The sequence below is a fragment of the Ambystoma mexicanum genome, chromosome 5p (assembly GCF_040938575.1).
Source record: "Ambystoma mexicanum isolate Mex_15411 chromosome 5p, UKY_AmexF1_1, whole genome shotgun sequence".
NCBI lineage: Eukaryota > Metazoa > Chordata > Amphibia > Caudata > Ambystomatidae > Ambystoma > Ambystoma mexicanum.
Window position 1 is genome coordinate 792,457,933 of NC_090930.1, and position 20,011 is coordinate 792,477,943.

Sequence of the window (20,011 nt, forward strand, 5' to 3'; positions counted from 1 at the left end):
GACAAGATCATAGAAATTGAGGTCAGCTATCTACTCTGAAGAAGAATGAGTGTGCAGAGGTTGAATCTTCTCACGTTAAGGTGCAAGATAGAAACACAAAGGATGCAAAGTTTGAATTCATTTAGAGCATTTAAAAGCTGCAAAATGGACCAGATTGTGGTCTCCTCTCACATGAGCGAAGGATGGAAATAGAGCTTGAACGTGAAGTTCCAGACACAATAGCAAGTGCCATCACTCCTCTGCATTCCCAAAGATGAGAATACTCTACAAGGGCAAGTACACAGAAAAGTTCATGACAGAAGGCATGGGTTGTGAGAGATGCTGGCATCATTGGGTATGAGGTAGCTTCTTGTTCTATCTCCCTGCACCTGGGTCTGGGCTTACATGCTGCTAAATGAACGGAATGTTCCAAACATGAGACAAGCATGCCAACCAATAGTATTAGTTCATATAACAAAGGACCTTTTAGCTTGTAAGACCAATGAGAAACTGTGTACTGAATGTTTCTAAAGTGACATGTTTTAAGAGGTATGCATAAATTGTCCACTTGATAAAGGACAGCCAATATCAATCCTAGCACCTATACAAGTGTATATCTAGATATTTGTAGATTTTTCACTATTGCCACATAGTATGACATCACTCTTATGCATATTTTAGTATAAGAATTGTATTTTTTGTGGAGATCATTGAGAGACTGAGCGTACGTCCGTTGATTTTTGTTGTAACCTCCCTGTTTTAGATGATTGTTAATAAAACAGTACCTTGCCATCTTCTTGCATTGGTTCGGTTATTTGGACTCAGAATTATTGTGGTGTGATGCCACCCATTACCATATGCACGTTCCGAAGGGCCATAAACTCAGTGGCAAGAGGGAAGTATTGAGAGGATATCAGCAGGAGAGGAATTGAGGTTGGAGAGAAAGAATTGGGGAGTTTGGAGAATGAAGGAGGTGTCATTAAGGGGATGAGAATTTTTGGAGAGTAGAAAATAGGGAGGGAGAGGGGTGTCATCAGGAGGGGGAGAGTTGTTGGAGAATGAAGGTGGTTTGAGAAAGAGAGGGGTGTCATTAGGAGGAGAATTGCAGAAAAGGGGATGAGGCTACTATTCCGAGAGAGTGAGAGAGAAAGAGAAAGAGAGAGAGACATAGAGATAGGAGATAGAGGGGGAGATACACCTACTGGAACAGAGAAGGAGCACAGGATCCATTTGGAATTAAGATCAGTGAGGTTTTATTGGGGCAATTTGGTGCAGGGCAGAACTTCCCTGAGGTGGGAGGAAGAATCAAATGGTACAATTTCAACGAGGGACAGCGAGCTTATCATATGGAGTGTTAACAGGAAAGTGTCTCAGAGACCAGGATCCTAGATTAAGGAGTTGGTCCACCAGTGGAAGGAATCCCAGGCCTAATCCTTGAGATTTAAGGTGACAAAGCACTACTTGAGAATCTCGTTCATTGCCTGGCCTTGTGAGAGGATGGCTTCAAAATTGCCCAAGCCCAAAGAACACAGACCGTGGAAGTCCCAGACCCCAATACTCAATAAACAAGGGTTTGGGAACTCTGCAAAACCTGCAACCCAAAGCAAATGGCCAGAATGTGCACATGGGCTAAACCACCGGACTAGAAGGCTTACACCTTTGGAATTGTTGTAAGAGATGGTTATGTTGATATTTGAACAGAGACACTGCTCTCATTTCTTTTTGTAAATTGAAATCACTCATGTTGCTACTCAGCCTTTTGTCATCTCATTTTTGCATCCCATCTGTCTTCCCTGTCATATATGGTGTTGGACGTGTGCTGCACAACGGCTATTGTGAAGGCTTACCCAAACCTCCCTGTAGTATGCAGTAGCAGAATGGCAAAGGTACCTAAGAGGGCTATCCTTTGCTCAGAAGGTCTGTGATTGTACAGCATTTATAACATGTGTATTCCCACACAAGGCCAAGCCCTAATCTCCATGGGACTGGGAGTGTCTTTTCCCAATGGGTAACTATGTGTGGATAGTCCCCCGGTCTGGCCTAGCAGTAATTTTCAGGATCAATGTGGGCGCTGGGCTGATTGACAGATTGCAGAGAGTTAGTTAAACTACTTCTATTTAATCATGGAGCAGAGAGGTGTACAGTGGAAGAGTGAAACATCATTGCCCAATTCATTTCTGAGGTCTACATCCCTATTGAGGTAGAAGAGGTGACAGGTCTAGAGGAGACTAAAAGAGGAGAAAATAGGGTTGGGTCTTTGGGTGTAAGATCTAGGTCCTCCAAGGAACAAGCTGAATCCCACAATTCTACATTCCACCTCAATCCAAATGTTGCCCTCTGCATGAAGTACCTCATATTATAATATGCCATAGAAGGATTCTGGACACACCCAATGCCAAGACCCAGCTCTGGGAGCGTCCTTTGATTATGGCATTTCTCTGGAGGAGGGCCTTCGGACCGCTGGACCCAATATTCTTGACTCAAACGTCCTACTTTACCAGGTCATCAGTAATGTACTGGAGGGGCCACACTCTCTTGAGTTACTCCTTCCCTTGAAAAACAGATAGCCGGTCTAGGTGATTACACATTTTAACATAAGGCATTAAGAAGATTCTTTTCGTCAGGTTACACCAAGAGAGGAAGCAATATTGCCTATATTTCCGCTAGGTCGAATATCTCCAACGCAGATGTTAGTAAAGCACCCCTGCTAGCCTTCCCTATTATCGATTTACCATTTGCACACATTAGGATGGATGTCACTGGTCTCCTAAACCCATCCAAAACCAGATATCCCAAAATGGCTGTGGTCACTGTATCATATCCCAGTTTTGGCTACGATTTTTCTCTGTCCATAGCTCATGTTTCTCGGTAGCTCATCAGAAATAAAATACGTTCAGTTTCAACAGTTCACACCTCTCATTACGACTCAGGCGGTAAGGGTTTTACGGCGGCGTTAACAGCGCCGACCCTTACCGCCTGAGTACGAGGTCCCTTAGCGCCATGGCGGACTTAACACCTGCTTTTAGCAGGTGTTAAAATCCATGGCGCTAAGGGACCATGGAGTTAATTACGCCACCGTAATTTACGGTGGCGTAATTAACGCCTTCCCCACTCCCATTATGCCCTATGGGGCAAAAATGGGAATGGGGAAGGGAAAATGGGGATTGGGGACTTACCGCCCCACCAACCTCGGAATGGGGCGGTAAGTCCGCCAACCACCATGGCGTAAACGTAGTTTACGCCATGGTGGTAAAGGTACGACCCAGGCGGTAACTTACCGCCTGGGTCGTAATGAGGCCTTAGCACAACTCACATAAAATATTTTATTTTTTCATTGTTCATTGTATTTAATCAGCTATCTCCTCCCAGGTCTCATCATACCTTTGTTCCTTACTCCTAACATTGTAAAGTTTATTAACACCTTTATTAGTGTGTTACTGGGTCAATGGAATCAAAAAAGCACATACTAATATTCTGATCAAGAATAATCACTTTGCATGTCAGTTAGTATACTATGATGTTCTTCAACATCACTGTTAGTATCGGTAATTGTAATGTGTACACTGTTGATAAGCATAGGAAGCATCCATACATCATGGACGTGTTAAGAGTCTTAGGGGTTTTGTGGCCGCAGCACCACTAGCAGAGAGTAACATTGAATACAATAGCAGTGATTATTCCAATCAGTACGACCCATTTATATGATTTAGCCAATTTCAATATCTTAGTTGCATGACGCATCACAACTAATCAGATGCATTTCTTTCAAAATTACATTTAGCTTCTACGATGCACATTTTTTTATGTCACTTTCTGCACATCTGGTAATAATTCCAGAAAATATTGAAAACTATAGGGGCCAATAGCAGGCCAATTCATTTTGACCTCATATTTCAGGTGTGTCCCCTATCTTTGCTCTGCAGGCCATAGCACATTGTGCTTTTCAGTCATTATAACAAAGCAAAAATGACATCAATTTCCAATCTTTCCTAATGATGCACACAACTGTCATTTAGGGGAAACATTTGAGTTCTATTTTGCATCAGACCGTATGAACTTCACTCTTAGTAGATTTAACCTTCGACAGTCAATATGTGACCTAGTTTTCCTTTCTTCATACATTGAATTTGCAGGGGCTCTTTGGCCGCAATGTCCAGTCATTTCTGATCCCAATGCACAAGTTTCACTTAATCTTTGAAACACTCACCAAATAACGATTAGTTCCTCCTGGGATTCGGTTTTCCAAGACATCATGATTTATCACAAAATCCCATCTGAAGCTTTCCCAGATCCCAGGGTATTATCCAATACATTGGAGCCCATGTCCCGTGGCTTGGGCTATACGCATTGAACGAGTACCTTGCACTTTCAATGACACAATACCTGTTGGCAAATGCCCATGAGTTTCTTTATGGTCACAATGCTGCTGGGACTCCCACATCTTCATTCAACAACTCCTGCAGGACTGGTGTTTGATGCCATCACAAATCAATCTGAGCCAGTTGCTTAGGTAATTGTGGAGTTCTGTGTTTTAGCAAAATGACTCTGACATCAAGGTGTGGATGAGTAACTTCTTTAATCAGTTTCCAAGCATAGCATCCAGTTTCTAGAGTCATTATTCATCAGATGGTAAAGTCCAGATCTCATAGACAAGCACCGGCATCCTTTCTCTCAGGTTACATCTCCCAACTCCCTCAAGAGAACACCAGTCACACATAAACATTCTAACCAGTAGCATTCCATTGTCAATCATGACACTCACTCCAGATTCCATTAGGATGCAGGATAAGACCAGATCCTTACATATCTCCCCTCTTTAGAGATATCAAAATGACAACCAGTTACCTCAAGCATAACAGCTATGAACAGCACACACACACACACAAACTCCCACAAGTTCTCATCTCATCTCTCGAAACTAAGAACATTCTGCTAACCACTTCCTATATTCCATGAACATCCACACCGCTGTGTGACACAATTACAACCAATGTCCCTTCCTCTTTCTACTAAGTGAAGAAGAGGCATCGAGCTACTGAAAACCATTACTAAACTTTACAAACATAGAGGCACCCATACCTCTCATCCAAATCTTAACTCCAACGTCCCCCAATAGAAGACACACACAACTCCCTCACACCCTTCAATCGCAAACCGGTATGTGCCTCAACACATACCACCTCCAACTAGGCTGAGTATCCCTGATACTCGGGTATCCACTTCACTACTCAGTGACTCCATTACCCCAATTGTGCCCATGTTGAAAGTATTCCTCAGTACATCAAGCTCCTTTTTGCGAGAACCCCACTTCATACAGCCAAGCAACACACAAACATCAATAACTGCTAAGATACTCATATTATAATGACAACTACTGTAAAGTTTCTAAGCACAACAACCATTAACTCTGCTTAACCATCAACACATATACACTTTAACATAACCAAACTCTCATTAATTCTGCATTATAAAAGTCCCACCTGTGGAGAAAAACATTAGTGCAGCGAAACTCTACCTTAGTTTCCATATACCAAACTCTAGCAATACCGATTACGCAACCTATACTTCAATAAAAAGTCCATCTGTGGAAGGAAATGTGTGTTAGTTAAACATGCCAGTAACACTCTATTCCACCACTAAGCATTTGTTAACAGAGGCCACGACTTTTACACGCCATCCGTGCACATCAATCAATATCATGCACCACCACTTGCAACAGGCCCCCATCACAAATGTTCTTGAAACACAAATACTGAGTAACATTTCAAAATATCACTAGCGCTGCGCATGTTTCAATCACTTCCTTCAAAAATGTCACTTTAAACCTCCTTTAAAACCCTTCACATCAGGATTTAAATCCCGCACGCCCCTGGCTGACTGAGCATAAACACCTTTGAAACCTAAACTCAAAACAAAATTTGTAAACAAAAATTGTAAACCTTGTTCTCTGCTCCTCAGCATTCGACCACTTTGATGGAGCACCCGAATATCTGGACAACATATCCCACAAGAAACTACAACCGTCAATTTCAAGCTCACACTCTTGCGCACTCATGCTCTTTAAATGTTATACAAGCCTCACATGACATTTATCACCAAACTAAACTTAATCTGCTATTCCACTAATAAACAAATCCTCAAAAGCAAAGAAAAACAAATAACACTGTTCCTTGCTCCTCGTGTCCATATCTTTAAACAAACAGTACCTTCGGGGATACAGCCCCTCCTCGTGTCCACTTCATTAAACTAAAATACCTTCAGGGACACGGCCCCTCCTCATGTCCACATCTTTAAACTAAAAGTACCTTCGGGGACACAGCCCCTCTTCCGGCTCAATGATGCAGTGCTCTGCATCTTTGCGATATTGCTTTCATAACAATGCGACAGCAGCACACGATAATCCGATCCCTAATTGAGAGCGCAGACTTGAGTGCGCAGACTCTTCCAACTTCTCCTTTTTGCACTCTTCTGCAGAAGGAAACCTTTTACATGGCGCAGGCCGCTCCCTGCACTTCTCGCTGGCACACATTTTGCAAGTGTGTCAATCCACCTGAAAACAGCCGGTTCCAGAGCCTGATATATGCAGCCTTTTCTCCTCAGCAAAACCAGAATTAAGAGCCACTTCCAGCGCTGTAATGGGCTCTAACTCCCTTATGGTGTTGCTGCATATTAGCTCCGAGCCCCTTCATAAGCACATTTGTGACTCCGAATACCTCCAACTGTGCCATGGGCTCCAAGCCCCCCATGTGTATTCACGGGCTACAAGTCTCTTAGGTGCAGGTACGGGATCCAAGTCCTCTCAAGCGCTGGAATGGCCCCCAGGACCCTCCTCTGCTCCAGGCGCTTTGTACCTTAGCCCAAACTCCTTCAAAAAACGTCCCTGTCACTTCTTGGCGCAGCTTAGGTTCACAACCTCTTCTGATGCTGCTGCCCTGGGCTCCACGCCCCCAGCTGCGCAGAATGGCTTCCTAATAATCCAGGCATAACTTAGAGCCCCAGGCCTCTTCAAATCGCTACTGCCTCGGGCACCAAGCCCTCCACGTCGCAGCTTGGGTTACCAACCCCTTAAAACAGTCTTTGGGCCCTCAGCCATGCCAAAGTCTCTTGACTTTCTCTGTTCTTGACCTGTCTAACTACTGACAGGCCAGCTGGCCCCTGGCTTTGGCGCATTTCCTTATTTTCTGTGCCTGTGCTCTTTGTGCTGGGCCCTCCTGCGTATATAGCATTAAGTGCTCTTCCTACCTGAGAGAGAGGGTCTTCCATGATTTGGGGGGCGGTGCTTATCTGTTCTTCTGTGCTATCCCCCCAGCACAGCCAGCATCCTCGTCGCCAATGTGGGGTTCTGTGTTGTAGCAAAATGACTCTGACATCAAGGTGTGGATGAGTAACTTCTTTAACCAGTTTCCAAGCATAACATCTAATTTCTAGAGTCATTATTCATCAGATGGTAAAGTCCAGATCTCATAGACAAGCACCAGCATCCTTTCTCTCAGGCTACATCTCTCAACTCCCTCAAGAGAACACCAGTCACACATAAACATTCTAACCAGTAACATTCCATTGTCAATCATGACACTCACTCCAGATTACATTAGGATGCAGGATAAGACCAGATCCTTACAGTAATCTTGCAGTTCTCTGTAGGTGAAGTCCCCCGTGATTTCTCTACTTGATATAGTGATGTTAAATATGAGACTTGATATTTCTGTTTCATTTATACTACTTAAGTCATCAATTACATGTACTTTTTCTAGGCTTCTTTCCTTATTGGTCAGTCGTGTAGAGGAGCAGCTGCATGCCTCTGCAGGGAATCCCACCCTCCTACCTCCTATATGTTGGAAGTCGGAGACTGTGCCATGTTTGACACCAGCAGTTGTGCCAATACTGCAGTGTGTTAGAAAAAAAGGTATTCATTGAGAAAACCCTATTGAATGTATCCCCAAAGAGACGACAATCAGAGGGAGGAACTCCATGAAGGGATATGAAAAGGAGCAGAAAAAGAAGCTAGTGATGTCACAAGAGATGAATGTGATGCACTAAGAATACTGGCCAAAGAGAATGTATGGATTTTATGGAAACTGATGAAGAATCGAGTATACTTTCATATGCAGAAAAGAAGATTGCATGTGTGTGAAGTGCTACAGAAAATCAACCGTTCAATAATTGTACAGATGCAGAAATGAAAGTAGACTAAGTAATTATAGAATGTGGCTATATGTATTGAATAGAATGCAGGCGTAGCCGCCATTGAGTAGGAACTGGACATCAGTGTCATGAATTTAGTAAGCTAAAACCCATAGAGAGGAAAGGCCAAGTATTGTGTTGCAGCACGAATAAGCTGAGATTGTGGAAGCGCCTAGCGAGGATGTCTGGCCTGGCATCAAAAATGAAGCAGCCACAGTCCGTTATCTATTCTTGAAAGCAGTGAATGTGCGAAGCATGAATCCCCCCTTATTAAGGGGAAAAGAAGGAACACTAAGAGTGCCAAGTTTTATTCATTCATTTAAGACATTTAAATGCTGCAGAATGGACCAAAATCATGGTCGCTTGTCACGTGAGCCAAGGATGGAAATAAAGTTGAGCTTGGAGTCCTAGAACAACGATAGTGAGTGCCTGCACTCCTGTTTTTTTTTCCACAGACAAGGATACTTTGCAAGTCCAAGTTCAAAGACAATCTGCAGAAGGCATGGGTGATGAGCGATGTTGGGCTAATTGGGTGGGGAGGTAAAGTCAAGTCCACCTGCTGGCACCTGGGTATGAGCTTATGTGCTGCTAAGTGAACTGAATGTTCTAGACAGGGCACATGCGTGCCAACCAATTGCAGAGGGCCATTTAACGAAGGGCCAATAGTTTGAGAGCCAATGATAAACCGTGTACTTAATAGTGTGGAAGATGACATTTTTTAGAGGTAGGCATAAGTATTCCACCTGATAGTGGGCAGCCAATCACAATCCTAGTCCTTATAGAAACTATACGTAGATGTTCCCCTTGAACCAATCCCAACCCTTGATAGGTTTGTCTCATTTTGTCACTTCTTATGTATCTTTAGTATAAAGTCTGTGTTTTATGAGAGATTTGTCGATAGCTGAGCGAACGCCCATTGATGTCCGTTGTAACCTCCCTGTTTTAGATAATTTTTAATAAAATAGCAACCTTTGCCATCTTCCTGAGTTGGTTCGATTATTTGGAGTTATTCTGTGAACCCCATCCATTGCATGCACGTTACTAAATGACTATAAGTTCAGTTGCGACCCTATCATAAATGCAGACACTTTTTCTAATTCTATACTTATGCACACCTCTCGGGTATATGTTGCAGGCTGAGGCTACTATATTGACCCCATCCCATTCCCTCCTTTCTAGGGATTATTTGAGCTCTTCTTTTGACCATCAGTATGTCCTTATGTAACACCAATCTTATCCCTGCTCATGTTTAGCAATTTGGAAAATGGGAGATCACATTAAAGTTCAAAATTGCCAAATAGAAGTGCATAGAACTAAGCAGGGCATTTAAGGTCTTCCATTTCGCAGGACCAGTGCCATTATATTAGGACATTCTGCACAATGATTCTTTATATATATGTATATGTTTGTACTTTTGTATGAACTATATGAATTGTGATGTATATGTGGTTTGTGCGTTGAATAAATGGTAATACATTGGTAAAATAAATGCATGTGTTGAGGAATTGTAATAAGGTACTGTCGGGAATATTGAATTGTGGATAGCTGAAAAGTGTTGAAAAACAGCATTATACATGAACATGAAATGCCAGACAATGCATGATCAGGGTCACTCTCCATAAACCTGCTCTAAACCTTCCGGCAGGAGCCATTTGTAGTCGGAATGAAGAGGAACATGGAGTACCGCCTGGGTCTGGATCTTTTATTGACCCATTGTAAGGAGGGAACTTTCAAACAGCATGTGAGATTGGAGGATTGGGAAAATGCAGGGGTTGTCATTCACAGCTAGGGCTACTATCCCTATGCCAAGTTGCAAGAAAGAGGCAATTAAAACCTCAGATGGAACAGGATGGCACAAGGATCAGACATCCACAACAATGTGCCGCTGCTATTAGGGTTAATGGACAGTGCACATTGTAATAATGAGGATGAGAATTCTACCCCTACTGGCCATACCTCTTCCCAATCATGAATGAAACTATAAGCTGAGAAGGGTTCAGAGACTATCAATAAAACAACAAAGATCATGCAGCCGCCAAAATAGTAGAATAGGTTGAACCACGCAAGTAGGACAAAGAGTAGTATGCATTCACATTACTAAGGACGGTTGCAGAATACACAGGCAGGGTTACACAAGTAGTACAGAGAAGGATAGGCAGTGAGAGGTTGCTGCATACATAGGCAAGGAACAATTAAATGGCGGCATGCAAAATACACAAAGAACACCAACATGGCAGAAAATAAGCAGAAGTACCACCATTGCTCAAACCAAACCCTGCAAGGAATCAATTCTAAAATATTGCTTCCTCACATAAAATTGCTCAACCAAAGATTCCAGGTCTCACAATGCCTAAACAGCAGCCCCAAGCACCAAGATCAGTGTGCCAAGAGGAGTTTTGCTAAGTAGCTGAAACCACACCAGATAACATTTCCCAGGGTACAGCATGCATTTCTTAAGTTAATTAATGTTAGTTGGTAGCAGTGAGAAATACACATATCCTTGAATGCCAGGTGCAAGTAGCTACCAATTGATCCCACAACAAATTAATACTCATCGCCCCGAGTGGCTGCTGAAAGAAAGCACACACATGTTAAGACAACAGAAAATCCAATACATAGATGAACTGTGCTCTGACCAGTGGTCCCTTACTACGCGATCGAAGAAATGGTCACATAGTCCAGGCCCAACTAGATAGTGCATCTGCTATTTCCTTAGTACATCCAGTCACATAGACAATATGCCAATGCCACGAACAGACTGGCAGATAAGGCCTCAGAAGGAGAATGGAGTAACTTCTTTAAACTGGATCATTGCGGTTCGCCCATCTCTCCTTCCTCAGCAGATACCTTGGTACTGCGTAAAAGTGTTCATGGTCGGATGAGTAAATAGCTGACCAATTACCTATGTTCTTCTTATCAATTCATGTAGTAGAGTGTTATGTTATGTTATGTTAGATATACTTCTAGAGTGTAGTCTTCACCGACAAGGGCATCATGGCGTTAAGGAGGTAGAACTGCAAAGGAAACTGGCAGGGAAACACAAGCTGGCCTCAAACTGAGAACAAGATATTCTTCAAGGTACGTTGAAAGGCAAATAGCCAAATGAGTGCCAATCAATAGCATGATAAATTGAAATGTATCATTTGTAGTAGGATGTATCAAGGAAGAGTTATTAGTTGTATAAGGACCAATAGTAAAAGGTTCACTTATAGATAACTATATGTTCTATACTCTACCAACAAATCAAATAATAGGGCAGATGTCTTTATGATAATTACTATGACATTGCTATGATGCTTTTCTTGTTTAAAACCTTGTTCTTCCTAACACCATTTTGAGATTGCCCTTTATATGCTCTCCCAGCAGCTGTTTGTATCTGAATAAAGCTGAGTTTTGTAGTGCATTTGGAGTTACTCCATTATTGATTTTTTTCTCTTATCAATATATTTGGGCCTCCTTAAAAACACTGATACTCCTCAACTTCTGACACTAGTCCAGGGCACACCACTATAAGCTTTTGTACAGTGGAAAAACGTAAGAAATTATGGGGCAGTAATCCCCCCCAGTCTGGCTGTCTGTATGCATAAAAGTAGCCACAGGCATTCAGTACTCCCATTGCAGACTAGCTTGTTTGTGTCTATGTTCTTACAGTATTAGTTGATATGCAAACTTTCTTTATCATGCATCACTCAATCTTGTCAGCTACTAAGGGGCACTTTAGAGCATTGCACCAGTTAAAGTTATGCGTTCCCTTCATCCTCAATCTATTGTGCTCTACAAAGCACCAACAAGCATAATTCCTACCTAGTGTTACATGTTTGTCATGTTCACTCCGGTTAATACCAACATTGTATCCAGTGCATCAGTTTGTTTGGCTCTGCGTACCTGTGGAGCTACTCCTTAAGTCCTAGTGCTACACTCACAAACTGCAGGTTATATCTTTATTTACCTCTAACAATCAGTGGAGACTTTTTTAAGTCCTAATACCACCCTCACAAACTGAAGGTCCCACCTTAATTTATGTGGTACTACCTACAAGCAGAGCTACACCAAAATGTTTTCTGCACTCTCCACATTGTTCATGTTGCCCATTTTACCACCCCCTTGCCCAGTCAAATAAAGGAATGTAGTGTGGCACCACACTATTAAATGTATCAGCATCAATAAGGGACTTGAGTCGTATTGATGGTAAGGTGGCACTTCAAGTCGATGGTTCTAGTGGGTCAGGCTGTGCTGGGCCAGACATGGGGGTGTTAGAGCAAAGTATTTGGGCTGGCCCAGCATCAAAGGGAGATACAGAGCAACTGGTAACAAACTGGTGTGTTATTGTGAGGAATTCAACCATTCGCATGGGAAGAGTGTGCTTGCCTGGGCTTTTTTATTTTTTGATAAATGAAAATGAATGAATGGCTATCAACCTCCAAGGACTGTGTGAGACCATTCCACACACAGTCCATCTGCTTCCCGCACAAAATGCATAGTCACATATACTCTGGGAAGACACAGCCTATAGGCACCGACTTCCCCTGTCATATTCAGCTGGAATGTGACAGCTCTAGGTGCATCAAAGCATCTCAAGGAGGGGGAAGGGACACCTTCCTCCAGCATGGGTAGCCTAATTTAAATATCAAAGGCTCCATGAATCTGCCTTCCTTTTGTACTTCAGCTGATGGTAGTGCATACTAACGAGATAATTGAAGCAATCCTTGAGGAGAGGCTTGGTTTCAGGAAGAGACAACAACAATGTGGGACTAACACCCATATTGGTATGCAATGTGTCAACTTGAAACTATTTCCCACCTCTTTGTATGAACAGACCCCTTTCACAGGGATGAAGGATGTGATTTGGGAGAGACAGGAAGTCTGCTTCCAGCACATACTTCAAGGGAAGCCTGCGCTTTAATCAAGAGTCACAGAGGGTTCAATTAACCAGAGAGACACTTTGATCTACAACAGACAGGGAGATGGGTAGGACTTAGGTATATGTTGTCACCCCCTTGTATGTCCTGTTGCAGAGCATTCTGGTCCTGACCTTATGCATAACAGAAGATTGTTGGCGGGGACCGAGGATTGGTTCATTAAGGTGGGCTTAGCCTACCCCATTCACTGGGCCAATTTGGCTTTAAAAGAGGGCTAAACCCATAACTTAGCAGGTCATTAGAAGACTTCAAAAGGAGTAAGAAGAAGGACTCATTTGGAGTTGAGCTGAAGGTACAGTCTACCTTACATCTTCTGCCACTGAAGCAAGGCCAGGAGTTCCAAGAGGGAAGCAAGATCCCTTCCCCTAAACATCTCCAGGGAACAGAGGGAGATACCGAACTCAGATGACCCGTCCAGCAGCTCCAGTACCCAGCCAGCACACAGCATGCCCTGCTAGGTTCTGGCAGCAAACTTCCTAGGTGGGAAGTGCCAGCGAGTATCTGAACTAAGGACAAGGCTGTTGCCTGCAAACACTTTCCTGAGCTTTGGGCCATCTGCCTTGAAAGGACATGAGCCCTGTGAAGAAGCTAGGAAGAGTGCCACACAAGCATCATCCAGCATCCATTTTATGAGGACATTTTCGAGACAGTCGAGTCCTCAAACCGCATCTGGCTGCACCGCTGACTGTTGTCATACCGCAGTCACCAGAGCCATCCGAGATGCCTTGAACAGCATTCCAGATCTGCCAACCAGCACAGAGGCAATGATTCTTGGCCTGAGTCACCACGCCGGACAACTTGCAGATGTCCGTCCAGCCTTGCTTGCCGAACTGCCTGCCACCTGGTACTCGCAGCTGTCTCCCGCTACTAACTCTGTCTCAAGGGCTGCAGAGCGCCCTGGAACTGCATCAACGCTGTTGAGCACCAAGAACATCTTCAGCACCAGGTACATTGTACCTGGTGCTGAAGGCCCCTAGAGACAGTTATGACCCTTTGCCCCCTTGGTGTTGAAACCAATGACCTTGAACAGTAAGACTGATTACTTTACCAACTACCCTCCTGTAAGTATCCAGAGTGCATCCCTTTCCTTCGTGAAACTGTCTGTCCTCTGTGTTCCTTTACAGGGTGGGTTGTATTTTATAGTGTGTTAGAACTGTCTGTTGTAGTAATAATAAAGTAAACATTTTTATACAACCTTGACTGGACAGTCCCTTTTATCATAATTGTATTTTCACTGTGTTGCAACTAACCAACGACCCACGACCTTGCAGAGATAAGCATGCCATCCCTTCCATGTTAATAAAATTGGACAAGGAGGTCTTATAATTCACTTATATTTCAATCTGTTTGGATCCCTTCTGATGTACTACGGTGTGGGGTTGAACCGACATTCATCCCTGGACCACTGGTGCCCCAGAGGTTGATTCATCACAGTTATCCAAAATGTCCTTGTTGCCATCACTCTGGAGGAGTGTGCTGCAATAACGGGGTCTGTAGCACCTGATATGCACTCCCTCTATCCATAATTGTTCAACTGCCTACATTACCTGCACATTGAAGAGATGCCCAAGGCACTCTTGGTAAGATTATCGCACTTAAATGCCTTCTGGCAAAAGTTGCACTTTACTATGACTTCCTCCCCCTTGACAGTTTTACCCTCTGGCAAGCTGAAGTAGTTCCTTCGCCTTGACATGATTGCTAAAAATGACTTTTGACACACCTTCCCAATGCAAGCAAATGCAAGCAAAGCTTGGGCCTGCCTCCCTTTGCATGAGCAAGCAATGGTGCAGTGGCCCCAGTCTCTTCCTGCTGAGCCATCTGCTGGGTGGCCTCTATGGCTACTCCATGTGGTTCTTTTTGGTCTCTTTGATAACCCCATCCTCTGCTCTCTCATTTGCCCGGGACCTCCTACACCTGTGCCGATACCCCACCACCCCCCATGTGACCGCTGGGGTACCACTTTCTCATCCACACAAATTCCAAAGTCAACACGCTTGCTTACATTTTGCCAGGGAAGGAAACAAGGGAGGACAAAACAACGATCTTACTAGGTCAAGTGACATTGAGAACGCGCAAGTGCAGGTGATAGGGAAGCGGAAAAGTGCAAGCGGAGAGGGGAGGAGTGGAAAGTGCTGAGCGAGGTAGAAAACAACAACAACTGGTAGTGCAACCAGCAAGGTGGCAAGTGTAAGGTTAAAGCACAGACAAGGGGTGTCTGATAAGTGCAGGTAAGGAGACTGTAGGGTAACAGATACAGGCCCAAGTGCAAGGGTTGCCAGGAGGCATGCTGGTGTGTGGCTGGGTGGGCAGGGACCTGGGCCAGAAAAATCAGAAGGTAACCAGGAGCCCGGTGCCGAAACAGACAAGTCAGCAGAGGAGAGGAAGAGCAAAGGCAGAAGCAAAGAGGAAGGTCTTGAGGTGCTTCCGGAACCAAAGATGGTTCTCACAAAGTTTCAGAGAGGCAGGGACGCTGTTCCAGAGGGAGGCCCCAACCAAGGAAAGAGATCTACCCTCAACTCGTTGCTTGGAGAAGCGACTGACCTTGAGGGAGTTGGAGGTGGAGGAGGGAAGAGCTTGAATAGGAAGGTATTTATGGCGGGAGAGTTGAAGATAGTGTGGACCAGGCACCAGAACGCCTTGTGGACAATGCAAAGGGTCTTGAATGTAATCCTTGCAGCCACTGAGAGCAAATGAAGACATTTCAGGGCTGGAGAGATACGATCCCAGGGTTGGAGGCCAAGGACAAGTCTCACAGTCCTGTTCTGGATGAGTTGCAGAGGGCGGAGAGTAGACACAGGCAGATTTAGAAAGAGGCTGTTGCAGTAGTCCAGCCTAGAAGGAACCAGAGTTCTAGAGACAGTGAGTGGCTGAAGGAAGGAGAGGAAAGGTAGAATATCTCTGAGGAGGTGCAGTTGGTAGTTTGTCTTCTTAGAGATCGTCCGAGATGTAAGGAGAAAAGGAGAGTGTGGAGTCGAAGATGACCCGAGGTTCTTAGCCTCACAGGTGGGAGTAGGAAGAAGGCTAAGGGAGACCGGCCAGAGAGTGACAGGAAAGGAGGCTGCAGTTATGCCAATGAGGAGAATCTCTGTCTTACTGGCATTAAGGCATAGAACATTGGCTGCACACCATTCCTGGATGGCTGACAGACAGTCAGAGATGAGACAAGGAGAAGAGGTGGGAGAGGGAAGCCTGAACACGAGCTGAGTGACATCCGCATAGCACTGAAAGTTGGAGCAGAGAGCAGCAATGTGAAGGCCAAGAGGTGCCAGGTATTAGTTGAAAAGCCAGGGAGAGATGTTGGACTCATGGGGAACACCACATGTAGAGCGTGAGATCGAGGAAAGGAAGGACCCAAGTTGGACCTGGTAGGGTTGATCAGAGAGGAAAGAGGTCAGCCGATACCCAGGTTATCATAGAGACAATTGAGCAGGATGGCATGGTTGACTGTATCAAAGGCAAAAGAGAGATCGAGTAGGATGAGGAAAGAACGAATGTTAGACTTAAGGTTGGAGAGCAGGTCTTCACGGATGTTCAGAAGAGCGGTTTCCGTGCTTCTAGCAGCTCTGAAGCCAGACTGATGGTCATGGAGACAGCCAACAGAATCGGTGTAGAGATTAAGCTGGAAGATGGCCAGCTTTTCCAGGAGTTTGCCCAGGTAAGGAGTGATGGAGATGGGGTGATAGTTAGCCGAGCACAAGGGGTCTGCTGTGGGTTTCTTGAGAAGAAGGGTGCACAAGAGAGTGCTTCAGAGGGGAGGGGAAGGCTCCAGGGGTGAAGGGGAGTTTGCAGAAGTTGGCCAGAGCAGGAGCAAGGGTGTCAATGTGGTCCTTGATTGTTTTGGATGAACAGGGAAGGACCTGTTTTGATGAGACTTTCATAGATCGGACTTGTTTGAAAATCTCGTCAGGGAAGGACAGAAGAAATGAAGAGAAAAAGGGAGGGGCGGAGGCTGCAGGAGGGCCAGAGGTAGCAGATAGGGAAGAGGAGGAGAGGACGAGAGGGTGGATAGGATGTCTTCGGTATTTTAGATGAAATGGGAGACAAGGGCCGTGCAAAGGGCCTGGGAGGCAACAAGAGAGGTAGAGACTGCCTCATAGAAATGATCATGGCAAGGAAGCACCTTCCATCCAAATTGTTCATTAAAGTGGAATGGGCGGAACAAGATCATGAAGCCTGGCAATCTAGAATAATGCAACATGTGATCTCTATAAATATGGATGTGTGGCAGGATAGTGGCCTGTTACATCAATCCCTGACAGATTTCTAATATGAAACAGACCACTAGAGATGAGCAAATTAAAATGGACCAGTTCACTGCATATATGTACTTCATATGATGATCATGGAAGAAAGATACCAGGAGAGTGTAGCCTCTGTGAAAAATCAAACTGAGTTATTGGATCAAGCACAGAGAGAGTTAAGGCAGGTGGAGCAGAAAATGCTACAGAGCCAGTATTCTGAGTTAAAATTAGGAGACATCATTCAGCAGCTAAAGGATGAGTTAGCGGCACAGCAACAAATGAATTCAGAGTGAGAGTCTCACTTTTCTGCACTAAGAGAAGAGTCTCAAGAAGGGGTTGAGAATCTGAGAGAGAATCAACTAAAATGGAGTCAACAAGTGACATACAATAGAGCTGCTTAGAGGGCATGTGTGCATTTCCAAATCAGATTACGCAATTGAAAGTGGAGACCAACCAGTGGGTCATAAAGGAGGTCTATTCCTAAACAGAATTTGACCAGTAGCACCAGAAGTTGAGCGCTATGAAACAGCTGAGAGATCACCTTAGCGAACAGAATAGCACTCTGTGCCTGGAAAAAGATGCCCTGTGCCAGGAAGTGTGCCAGTTAAAGACAGACCTAGAGAAAAGTCAGTCATGTTTTCAGGTAATGACTCACATGACGGTAGAAAATGAAAAATTAATGGGACACCTAAGGCAAGAAGAAATGGATTTAGAGCAGACAACCCAGCCCACAATTGCACAAAGTGAGGAGATCAGTCTCCTGCAAAAGAAGAGGTCTGAGTATTTCCAGATAACACAAGATTAACAGAAAGAGAATAATTCCCTTTGTGAGGAAAACAAGGGACTCCATGTCTACGTATTAGCAAAAGGTAAGGTCATAGAAGCTACTCAAGCCCTGGTAGCGGAACTCAAAGCTCAGGCCTCTATCTACCACCAAGAGATAAAGGCTGAGAAGGATAAAGCAGAGAGATTGGAGCATGAAATGGCTAGATTCAATCAGGCCTTGAGAAACCCCAAACAGTAAGGGTATGGAAGGGCAACCCCTGACCACAGTGCAATGCCCTCTTTACCAGGGGCCTCAAGCCAACTCACCATATTATATGTGCTGCAGATTTCATGCCTACCGGTTCACAAGAACTAGGAAATGTGAGACAGCTGGACTCAATTAGGCATGGTATGACTGAGCCGGAAAGCCAGTCCCTATCAGATATTGACATCATTATTTAGATTTACAAATATCTTGGCAAATACATCTGACCAGGAGGTCTCCTATGATGAGAAGACCAAAGAGTTAGACTGGCAGAAACACAGGTTACAAAAGGACCATCTGGTCACTTTGCAGATGAAGAATCAGAACAGAGTTTGTATGCAGTACCCCCTGGGACCACAACACACAACTATGACTACATATCAGGGAGAAAGGAGACCTGCTATGGAGGGCTACCAGGTAAATCCTCAATACCCAAGCTACTCTGGGAGAAGGGACAGCTACCCTTCCTGAGAGCCGCAAAAGTATGATTCTAGACCCTCATTCCAACTGGAGAGGATGCCCCAACTGGAGTGCCAGGTCCAAAGTCTGACCCAAGATTTGAGTTGCATTTTGAGGGCTCAACAGGGTCGTCAAATGAACATAGCTGCCCAGAACAGCTCAAACCCAGGGTCTGGTGCCCTGGCGCAATGACAGGGAGAAAACCCTGAAAACCAATAGGTTCCAGAGAAGGATGCCTGGAGGGAAGGGAGATGCAAAGCCGTAGAGGAAAGTTCCTTTTTCACCTGTGAAAAACCCCTAGAAACCTGTGCACCTGACCTCAAATCTCCTACCCCCGAAATGATGCAACCTAGGGAACAGAGAGTAAGTAGGAGAAGCCAAGGGACAAATAAACCCCATTTTGTGGAGGAAGTCTGTGTCCTCCATTTTGAAGGGGAAGAATCCCTGGAGGATTCAGGGAATTAAATCTTCTCTTTCAGTGATGGGGGAATTCCTCCAAAAGAAAAGTGGGTCCCAAAAGACCCTAACTTAGACTGAGTAAGTATGGGGACTGACCCAGAACCACCAATTCCTGAACCACAACCATGTCACCCCGATGACTCTGAAATAAATGAGGGATCCTCCCCCCAAACCTGTTCAAGTGACTGGCTCCAGGAAAAGGGGGACAGCACAGAATCAGGGGAAAAGGGGATTCCTAAATCCCACAGATATCTGGGTTGCATTTTGTTTTACAGATTCCCGTACTCCGACACAAAAAATGGCCCAAGATCACACAGTGTTAGAGTTCAAAATAAAGAAATTAACTGCACAGCTGGCCCAAAATGCACATTTCCTTTGCTGCCTTGGGGAGAAGGAAGGCAGGTTGTATGCCTCCGTCAAGGTACAAGGCCAGTGTGCATTTTCAGAGCTGGTGGATACAGGATCCCAAGCCACCCTTCTGTCCAAAAAGGCCATTGACCAAATCAATTCAGGAAGGGGGGAGAGTCACCAAATTCCCCTCAGACCACTTCCTGGACAACTCCAAAACATCGACGGAAATGACATTCCCATCGAGGGGACTGCATATCTGGAGATCAAAATTGGGCGACAGGGTGAACCACCTTGTCATAGTCGTCACTCCAGAGGGCACACCTTGTCTTCTAGGGAATGACCTCCTTCGGAGGTTGTCACCCCAAATAGACTGTGTGAACAAGGTTCTC